Source organism: Ursus maritimus, unplaced genomic scaffold (genome assembly GCF_017311325.1).
Source record: "Ursus maritimus isolate PB19 unplaced genomic scaffold, ASM1731132v1 scaffold_10, whole genome shotgun sequence".
Taxonomy (NCBI): domain Eukaryota; kingdom Metazoa; phylum Chordata; class Mammalia; order Carnivora; family Ursidae; genus Ursus; species Ursus maritimus.
The window spans coordinates 67,472,498-67,482,756 of NW_024423344.1; positions in this window are offsets into that span (position 1 = coordinate 67,472,498).

The following is a 10,259-nucleotide window of genomic DNA, read 5'->3' on the forward strand; positions in this document are numbered from 1 at the left end:
TTCAGTTCTCATGTTCTGCTACATGTGGTCCATGGGGTTTGTGGACAGGAAGGGAGGAGACAAGGCCCTTTGTGAACTGGATTTTTCGGTCTCCTTCAGGCCTTTAAATAATTTCCTTGAACTCTTCTATATGTGAGAAACTGCTGTGAAAGTCTGAATTTTCTACTTTTAAGAGCAAGTTTTTCCTTGTTTCTGTTTTTGTTTTGAAGGAGTAAGTTAATGATCGCAAAGTTGGTGACTTAAAAGAATAGAAATGTAATCTCTTGCAGATCTGGAGACCAGAAGTCTGAAGTCTAAGTGTCAGCAGAATTCCTCCCTCCTGGCGGCTCAAGGCGGGGGTTCCTCCCTTTTCTCTTCTAGCTCTGGTGGCTGCCAGGGTTGCTTGGCTTGTGGGCACAGCACTCCAATCCCTGCCTCTGTTTTCATAGAGACTTCTCTTTTTCTGTAGGTCCTCAATCTCCCTCTGCCTCCCTTTTATAAGAATATATGTGATTGCATTGAGGACTTATCCTGGTAAAACAGGTCCATCTTAACTTAATCACATCTGCCAAGACCTTGTTTCCATACAATTAGCATTTACAAACTCCAGGGATTAGGACCTATCTTTGGGGAAACCATTACTCTACCTACCACACCTATAATTAATATGTATATATATATATATATTTACTATTGCTGGTCAGCCTCTAATTCCCCCACTTCCTTGGGGCAAAGTCATTGGTAGAACATGCAGCAACTGAGATGTCACCTTGGTGAACGTGACAGGGGTTGCCACATTTGACATGATGGATACGGTCTCAGACTCCGTTGGTGGCAAGGAGACGTCATTCTAGGTGCAAGATTGTGTGACCGTGGATTTGAGCTGAACTGATGAAGATTGGGGGCTGGTGTTTCTCTGATGTTGGAGAAGTGACTGAAATTTTCAGACCTCAAAATATTTACACTGTAAATGCATCAGAGAGCTGTTCCTCAGAAAATTTATTTATACATTTGAGTGTGTCTAGGTGTGTGCCTATTATACTCAGGCCAACTACATAATTTGCAGGGCTTGGTGCGAACTAAAAAAGACAGTGTCCCTTGTTCAAAAAGCAGGACTAAAGTACTACTGAAGGTCCTGAGCCATACAGCCTTTTCCTTCTGCTTGGAGTGGGAAGTGTGGCCTCTTGGGGCTCTCCGCAGCCCTGCTTGCTTAGTCACGGACATAACTCCTTACCTTGTGCTCACCGTGGGTCTCACTGGGCTCCCACATGTTGTGGGTCAGCCACAAGTCTGTGCTCTTGGGGCATCGTGAATGCTGTAGGTCAACAGGCAGCAAGGAATGTCAGCAGATGGTGTGTATGGGTCGTACACATGCTCTAGTGTCCCAACGAACTTCACTTAGAAAACCATGTGCAAAGATAAAATTATTCAGAATCTCAAGATGGTGACAGCAGAGCAGTAAATGAAGCACAGTGCCCTTCTGAGCTCAGGGCCCTTGGTGACTGCACAGTCATGCGTCCGTCAAGCCAACTCTGGTTGTATTTGCTTTCATGAAGTATTTTTTTTTAAAGATTTTATTTATTTATTCGACAGAGATAGAGACAGCCAGCGAGAGAGGGAACACAAGCAGGGGGAGTGGGAGAGGAAGAAGCAGGCTCATAGCAGAGGAGCCTGATGTGGGGCTTGATCCCATAACGCCGGGATCACGCCCTGAGCCAAAGGCAGACGCTTAACCACTGTGCCACCCAGGCGCCCCTGCTTTCATGAAGTATTAACCAATGTTTAAGGGCTGATAGTTCAGTTTCAGTTCTTCTATACTCTCCGGCTCCCCACCTCTACTATCACTGTGAGTAACACACTGAAAATCCTTCAAGCTCTGGAGTCAGACACACCTGATTTGGCATCTCAGGTGTTTTTTTAAGATTTATTTATTATTTGACAGAGAGAGAGAGAGAAAGAAAGAGAGCATGAGGGGAGGGGCAGAGGGAAAGAGAGAATCCTGAAGCAGATTCCCTCCCCACTGAGCATGGAGCTTGACCCAGGACTCAATCCAGGACCCTGAGATCATGACCTGAGCTGAAATCAAGAGTTGGACGCTTAACGGACTGAGCCACCCAAGCACCCCAGTATCTCAGTTTTATTGCTTATTTTGTATGTAGCTGGGCAGCCACAAGTGATAAGATGCAAATAATGACACTTAAATCATGGTGGGGTTGTGGGGATGAAAGGCATAATACATAAAATGTCTAGTCCTAGGAGTCCCACAGAACAAGGGAGGGTTAAAAAATGGGAGCAATTTCTATCACAAAGAGAGAAAATGGTTTTGCATAAGCATGCCTATGACCTGCTCCCTCGGTGTTTAAGAGATGGAACGAGCAGACCCGCAAACCTAGGTCTGGTTCCAGCTTCCTCGAGCAACAGCTGCATGAACTTGGTGAGTCACATTACTCTTCACGTATGATGCCTTATCTTTATGACCGCAATATTACCTAGCTCATCAAGTCACAGAGAAGTTTCATTGAGATATTATATATGGAAGAGCTCTGTAAAACGCCATCAAATGTCAGTCACTACTCTGCAGACTGCCCCATTTGCTGAGCTGCAATAGGTGGGGATCATTAAAAAGAGAGCTGGAACAAACAGCCCTTAAATTTGTGTGGAACCAGAAAAGGCCCCGTATCGCCAAGCAATTGTTGAAAAGGAAAAACAAAGCTGGGGGCATCACATTGCTGGATTTCAAGCTGTACTACAAAGCTGTGATCACAAAGGCAGCATGGTACTGGCACAAAAACAGACACATAGACCAATGGAACAGAATAGAGAACCCAGAAATGGACCCTAGGCTCTTTGGGCAACTAATCTTTGACAAAGCAGGAAAAAACATCCAGTGGAAAAAAAGACAGTCTCTTCAATAAATGGTGCTGGGAAAACTGGACAGCTACATGCAAAAGAATGAAACTTGACCACTCTCTCACACCATACACAAAGATAAACTCCAAATGGATGAAAGACCTTGATGTGAGACAGGAATCCATCAAAATCCTAGAGGAGAACATAGGCAGCAATCTCTTTGACATTGGCCACAGCAACTTCTTTCATGACACATCTCCAAAGGCAAGAGAAACAAAAGAAAAAATGAACTTGTGGGACTTTATCAAGATAAAAAGCTTCTGCACAGCCAAGGAAACAGTCAAAAAAACTAAGAGGCAGCCCACGGAATGGGAGAGGATATTTGCAAACGACACTACAGATAAAAGACTGGTATCCAAGATCTACAAAGAACTTCTCAAACTTAACACACGAGAAACAAATAAACAAATCATAAAATGGGCAGAAGATATGAACAGACACTTTTCCAATGAAGACATAGAAATGGCTAACAGACACATGAAAAAATGTTCAAAATCATTAGCCATCAGGGAAATTCAAATCAAAACCACACTGAGATACCACCTTTCGCCAGTTAGAATGGCAAAAATTGACAAGGCAGGAAACAACAAATGTTGGAGAGGATGTGGAGAAAGGGGATCCCTCCTACATTGTTGGTGGGAATGCAAGTTGGTACAGCCACTTTGGAAAACAGTGTGGAGGTCCCTTAAAAAGTTAAAAATTGAGCTACCCTATGATCCAGCCATTGCACTACTGGGTATTTACCCCAAAGATACAGACATAGTGAAGAGAAGGGCCATATGCACCCCAATGTTCATAGCAGCATTGTCCACAATAGCTAAATCGTGGAAGGAGCCGAGATGCCCCTCAATAGATGACTGGATTAAGAAGATGTGGTCCATCCAATGGAATATTACTCAGCCATCAAAAAGAACGATTTCTCAACATTTGCAGCAACATGGATGGGACTGGAGGAGATAATGCTAAGTGAAATAAGTTAAGCAGAGAAAGACAATTATCATATGGTTTCACTCATTTATGGAACATAAGAAGTAGGAAGATCGGTAGGAGAAGGAAGGGAAGAAGAAAGGGAGGGTAAACAGAAGAGGGAATGAACCATGAGAGACTATGGACTCTGAGAAACTGGGGGCTTCAGAGGGGGCGGGGATTGGGATAGGGTGGTGATGGGTATTAAGGAGGGCATGTATTGCATGGTGCACTGGGTGTTATATGCAAGTAATGAATCATGGAATTTTCCATCAAAAACTGGGGATGTACTGTATGGTGACTAACATAATATAATAAAAAATATTATAAAAAAAAAAAGAAGCTTCCTTACTCTCCATGACCTCGCCGTCGGTCCCCGATGAGTTTTATCAGTTGTATCCTGTCTAGCTTCTCAAGGCTCAAAACGTTTACATTCTGATCTGTCACTTTTTTCTCACATTGTTTTTAGTCTCGATTTTATTTTTCAATATATTCAGTGCTCACCACTGGTTCTTCTGCCAGACCGGCCCAGTTATCTTTTGGTGAATACATGCCATTCATTTATAGTTCCTGAAAGGTTCATGGTAACAAATATTCTTCTGGAGAGACAGCTGTGTCACTTCAGTGGGACAATATAAAACCATGCAGACTACTTTCCCTTCAATTCTAGAGTCTGTGACCAGACAAGAAAAACAGCTTCTGTTAACTTAATGTGCTCCCGATATCTGAAAACAAGGTTTTCTGGAACAAACATTAGAGTATTATATTACTTTAGGGATTCTACTCTCTGAATAGTCTACATACAAGCAACAAGGCCAACACAGTGGGCCAGAAACTCCAAGAATACGTTTTACTCTTCACTTAATTGAACTGATATGTCCAGAGAAAAAAGTAGTTATCTGCACGGAAGTTTTCTTATCTGCAAAACAGACCAAATCATTTCTCATCGTCTGGGAGACTGTGTCCTAAGATCCTAGTGTGCTACTGTCAGTGAGAATGGAGTGGGTCTGCAGAGATTAGATATGCATTAACTGTATGGTGACTAACATAATATAATAAAAAATCATTATTAAAAAAAAAAAGATATGCATTAACTCTCCTTACGCTTGCCTATTAGCAAGGCATGTTTGCTCTCCGCAGTAAGGGCCCTGGGAAATTCTCTTTTAAATCACATCAATTGTTTCTCTAAACCTAGTAACCGAGAAGAGCTAACATCCTTCCTGAAGATAAGAAAGTCACTCCCACACTATCATCAAAATCAAGTGGGCAACTGTTTTTTAGATAGCTTTTTTTTCTGAATGTAAAAGTAATATATTTTCACTACAGTTTTTTTTGTAAGATTCTGTAAAGTATATATAAAAAATCTAGAGATAGCTAGTGTTAATATTTTATTGCACTTCTTCAGACTTTTTCTTCACACATAAATTAATAAACTTAGCAACACTGAATAATATCATACATGTTTTATAATCTATTTTCTCTCAGCCTTATGAACATTTTTCCATGTCACTAAGTCATCTTAAAATGATTTTAATGTCTGCAAGTATTTCACTGTAAATAGCTATTTATTCCCTTTGGGGAATAGTTAAGTTATTCCCTTTGGGGGTGGGAGCTTTAGGTTGGTTTCTTGTTTGGGACTATTTTAACAACATGACAATAAACATTCTAGTACAGAAATGTTTGTGTATCTCGCCAATGATTTCTCCAGTATAAGTTCCCAGAGCTTGGAATTTCTTGGTCAAGGGTCTGAAAGCAATTTTAGGCTCTTTATACACATTGTCAAGTTGCCTTCCGGAAATACTTCTCTCTCCCCAGCAGTGTAAGAAAGTAATGAGCCAAATGTATCTAATATGAAAACAAAATCTCATAAACATAAGGAGAATACTCAATGTCATTACTATTTTAGAGGGTCTGTTTCCAAGATCCCTAGGAGCACCTACTGACAAGAACGGCCCATGCAGCGTTTTAGAGGCCCCTGGCTGCCGACTCACCGCGCGCAGGCGCATATCCACTCACCTGAGGAGGAATCCCCCTGTAGCCAGGTGCAGCTCTGGGCCATCTGCTGCCTTCTTTCTCATCCCCATCCCATCCTCTGACATCGGATCAACACCAACCTGCTGTTCTCCACTTGCACTGAAGACGCAGCCCATACAGTATTTTATAAGGATTCATGCAAAGCACGCAGCCACAGCTACACGTGCCCTTAGATCTGGCTCTCAGGCTGGTAGCAGGGTGGTTGGGAAACTAGTCATTGGTTATTGTTTGTTATAATAATATGTGAGTCAGATTGAGGAAGGGAGTCCATGGACAGGAGGGCTTCAGGAGGAATCCATGCATACCCTTCAGGCTCAGGAGCATGTCCAGTTTTTAATTGGATTTTTCTTCTTTTCTTTCTTTTCTTTTTTTGGTGTTGAGCTGTATAAGTTCTTTATATATTTTGGATACTAACCCTTTATCAGATATGTCATTTGCAAATATCTTCTCCCATTCCATAGGTTGCCTTTTAGTTTTGTGGAATGTTTCTTTTGCTGTGCAGAAGTGTTTTATTTTGATGTAGTCCCAACAGTTTATTTTTGCTTTTGTTTCTCCTGCTTTGGGAGACATATCTAGAAAAAAGTTGTTACAACTGATATCAAAGAAGTTAGTTCTTGTGTTTTCTTCTAGGATCTTTACGGTTTCAGGTCTCACATTTAGATCTTTAATCCATCTTAAATTTATTTTTGTGTATGGTTTAAGAAAGTGGTCCAGTTCCATTCTTCTGCATGTGGCTGTCCAGTTTTCCCAAACCACTTGTTGAAGAGACTGTCTTTTTCCCACTGGATATTCTTTCCTGCTTTGTCAACGATTAATTGACCACATATTTGTGGGTATATTTCCGGATTTTCTATTCTGTTCTGTTGATCTATGTGTCTATTTTTTTGTGTGTGCTAGTACCATATTGCTTTGAGCACTACAGCTTTGTACATAACTTGAAGTCTAGATTTGTGATGCCTCCTGCTTTGCTTTTCTTTTTCAAGATTGCTTTGGCTATTCGGGGTCTTTTGTGGTTCCATACACATTTTAGGGTTGTTTGTTCTGGTTCTGTAAAAAAATGCTGTTGGTATTTTGAGAAGGACTGCATTAAATGTGGAGATTGCTTTGGGTAGTATAGACATTTTAACAATATTTGTTCTTCCAACCCTGAGCATGGAATGTCTTTCCATTTCTTTGTGTCGTCTTCAATTTCTTTCATCTGTGTTTTACAGTTTTCATACAGGTCTTAACCTCTTTGATTAGGTTTATTCCTAGGTATCTTAATATTTTTGGTGCAATTGTAAATGAAATTATTTTCTTAATTTCTCTTCCTGCTGCTTCATTATTGGTGTATAGAAATGCAACAGATTTCTGTAGATGGATATTGTATCCTGTGAATTTAGTGAATTCATCTATCAGTTCTAGCAGTTTTCTGGTGGACTCTTTCAGGTTTTCTGTATATAGTGTTATGTCAGTTTTATTTCTTCTTTACTGATTTGGACACCTTTTATTTCTTTTTGTTGTTTGATTGCTGCAGGCAGGACCTCCAGTGCTATGTTGAATAAAAGTGGTAAGAATGGACATCCTTGTCCTGTTTCTGATCTTAGGGAAATTTTTCTATTTCAATTTCAGTTTTCACCCACTGAGGATGATGTTTGCTGTGGGAGTTTCAAATATGGCCTTTATTATATTGAGGTGTGTTTCCTCTACATCTACTCTGTTGAGGGTTTTTATCATGAATGGATGATGTACTTTATCAAATGCTCTTTCTGCATCTATTGAAATGATCATATGGTTCTTATCATCTCTTTTACTGCTGTGATGTATCACACTGATTGATTTGCAAATACTGAACCACTCTTGCATCCCAGGAATAAATTCCACTTCATCATGATGAATGATTTTTTAAAAATGTATTGTTAGGAGTGCCTGGGTGGCTCAGTTGGTTAGGTGTCTGCCTTCAGCTCAGGTCATGATCCCAGGGTCCTGGGATCAAGTCCCACATCCAGCTCCCTGCTCAGCAGGGAGCCTACTTCTCCATCTCCCTCTGCCCCTCCCCTTTGCTCATGCTCATGCTCTCACTCTCTCTCTCAAATAAACAAATAAAATCTTTAAAAAATGTATTGTTGGATTCAGTTTGCTAGTATTTTGGTGAGGGCTTTTGCATCTATGTTCACCAGAGACACTGACCTGTAGTTCTCTTTTTTCATGGTGTCTTTATCTGTTTTTGGCATCAGGGTGATACTGGTCCCATAGAATGAATTTGGAAGTTTTCCTTCCTTTTCTGATTTTTGAATAGTTTGAGAAGAACAGGTTTAACTTCTTGTTTGGTAGAATTCACCTATGCAGCTATCTGGTACTGGACTTTTTTTTTTTGTTGTTGGACTTTTTTTGCAGACTGATTCAATTTCTTTGGTAGTCCACCTGTTCAAATTTTCTATTTCTTCCTGTTTCAGTTTTGGTAGGTAATATGTTTCTAGGAATTTATCTATTTCTTCTAGGCTGTCCCTGTTTGTTTTTTCTAAAAATACTCTGGAAAGAGTATTCTTGGCTGCAATTTTTTCCCATTCAGCACTTTAAAAATATCATGTCCCTCCCTTCTGGCTTGGAAAGTTTCACTGAAAAATACCCTGCTACCCTGGTGGGTTTTCCCTTGTATGTTACTGTCTTCTTTTGTTTGTTGCTTTTGATATTTTTTCTTTATCACTCACCCTGCTACCCTGGTGGGTTTTTCCCTTGTATGCTAGTGTCTTCTTTTGTTTGTTGCTTTTGATATTTTTTCTTTATCACTATATTCCGCCAATGTATTTATTTATCTTTTTTGAGAGAGCGACAGTGTGAGCAGGGGGAGGGAGAGGGAGAATCCCAAGCAGGCTCCACGCTTGGCTTGGAGGCTCACAAGGGGCCTGATCTCATGACCCTGAGATCATGATCCTAGCCAAAATCAAGAGTCAGACACTCAGCCAACTGAGCAACCCAGGAGCTCCTATATTTTGTCAGTTTAATTACAATATGTCTGGGTGTGGATCTGGTTTTGTTGATTTTTATGGGGGTTCTCTGTGTCTCCTGGATCTGGATATCTGTTTCCTTCTCCAGATTCATGAAGTTTTCAGCTATTATTTCTTCAAATAAATGTTCTGCCCCCCCCTTTCTCTCTTCTTCTTCTGGGACTCCTATAATGTGAATGTTATTATGTTTAATGGAGTCACTGACTTCTCTAACTCTATTCTCACTTTGCATAACTCTTTTTTATCTTTTTTGTTCAGCTTGTTTACTTTCTATTACTCTGTCTTCTAGGTCATTAATTCATTCCTCTGTTTCTTCCAGCCTGCTGTTCTTTCCATCAAGTGTGTTTCTCATTTCATTTATTGAGCCCTTGATCTCTGCTATGATATCCCTTAGCTCTGTGTTAGTGGTTCACTTATGGTCCAGTACGTATCCTTATAATCATTGTTTTAAATCTCTATCAGGCATTTTACTTAGATCTGTTTCATGTAGATCTCTGGCTATAGTCTTGTCTTATTCTTTCATTTGGGACAAATTCCTCTATCTTCTTATTTTGTCTGAGTTTCTGTGCCTGTTTCTCTATGTTAGGAAAGTCAGCACCATCTCCTGGTCTTGAGGGCAATGGCTTTATGATGAAGAGGTCCTGTAGTGCCCTGCAGTGTAGTCTCCCACTCCCCAGGGCCTGGTGCTTCCGAGAGCATCTCCAATGTGTGCTGCATGTGCTCTGCTGTTGTGTTTTGGCCACTTTATCCTTCATGCTGGCCATCTACAGGAGCTCTCTTTGCCTGTTGTGGGCAGTGTTTGGTCCCTGGCCTGAAAGTGATGTGTTTTAACTAGGTGTGCTCTGGTCTGCTATGAAATGAAAGCATTGCTGCCACCAAGGCCTCTCAAAACTCCCAGGTCAGGAAATGTAGTGTTGTCAGGGGTTTGGGTTGGTCTTCTGGTGGAGGTGCTCATCACACTGGGACTGAAGCAACTATAACTGGGAAGAGTGGTTCTTCTGAAGCTCAGTGGAGGGTGGAGCTTGGTGTAAGCAAGCTAAGTAGTGAGTGTTGATGCTGCTCTGGCTCCCACAGGTGGCTCTGTGTTTACGCTGAGGGGCAGGGAGGGAAATGGTGCTGGCCATTTCCTTTGTTCCTGGAGGGGTCTTTCCATGAACACTACCTCTCCAAGATATGCTCCAAGATGAGCAACTAACCTCCCCACTGTGTGTCCTTGGCACTTTTCAGATCACTGTTTCCATACTATATGTCTGCAGGCTGTTTGCCTTGCGTTTTCTCCAAAAGCAGCCACAATGTCCTCTGAGCTTGTCTGAGCTCTCCCAGAGCCAAGCATGCTGACCTTTAAAACTCCAGGCTGGAAGCCCTTTTGGTTGCAAGAACTCA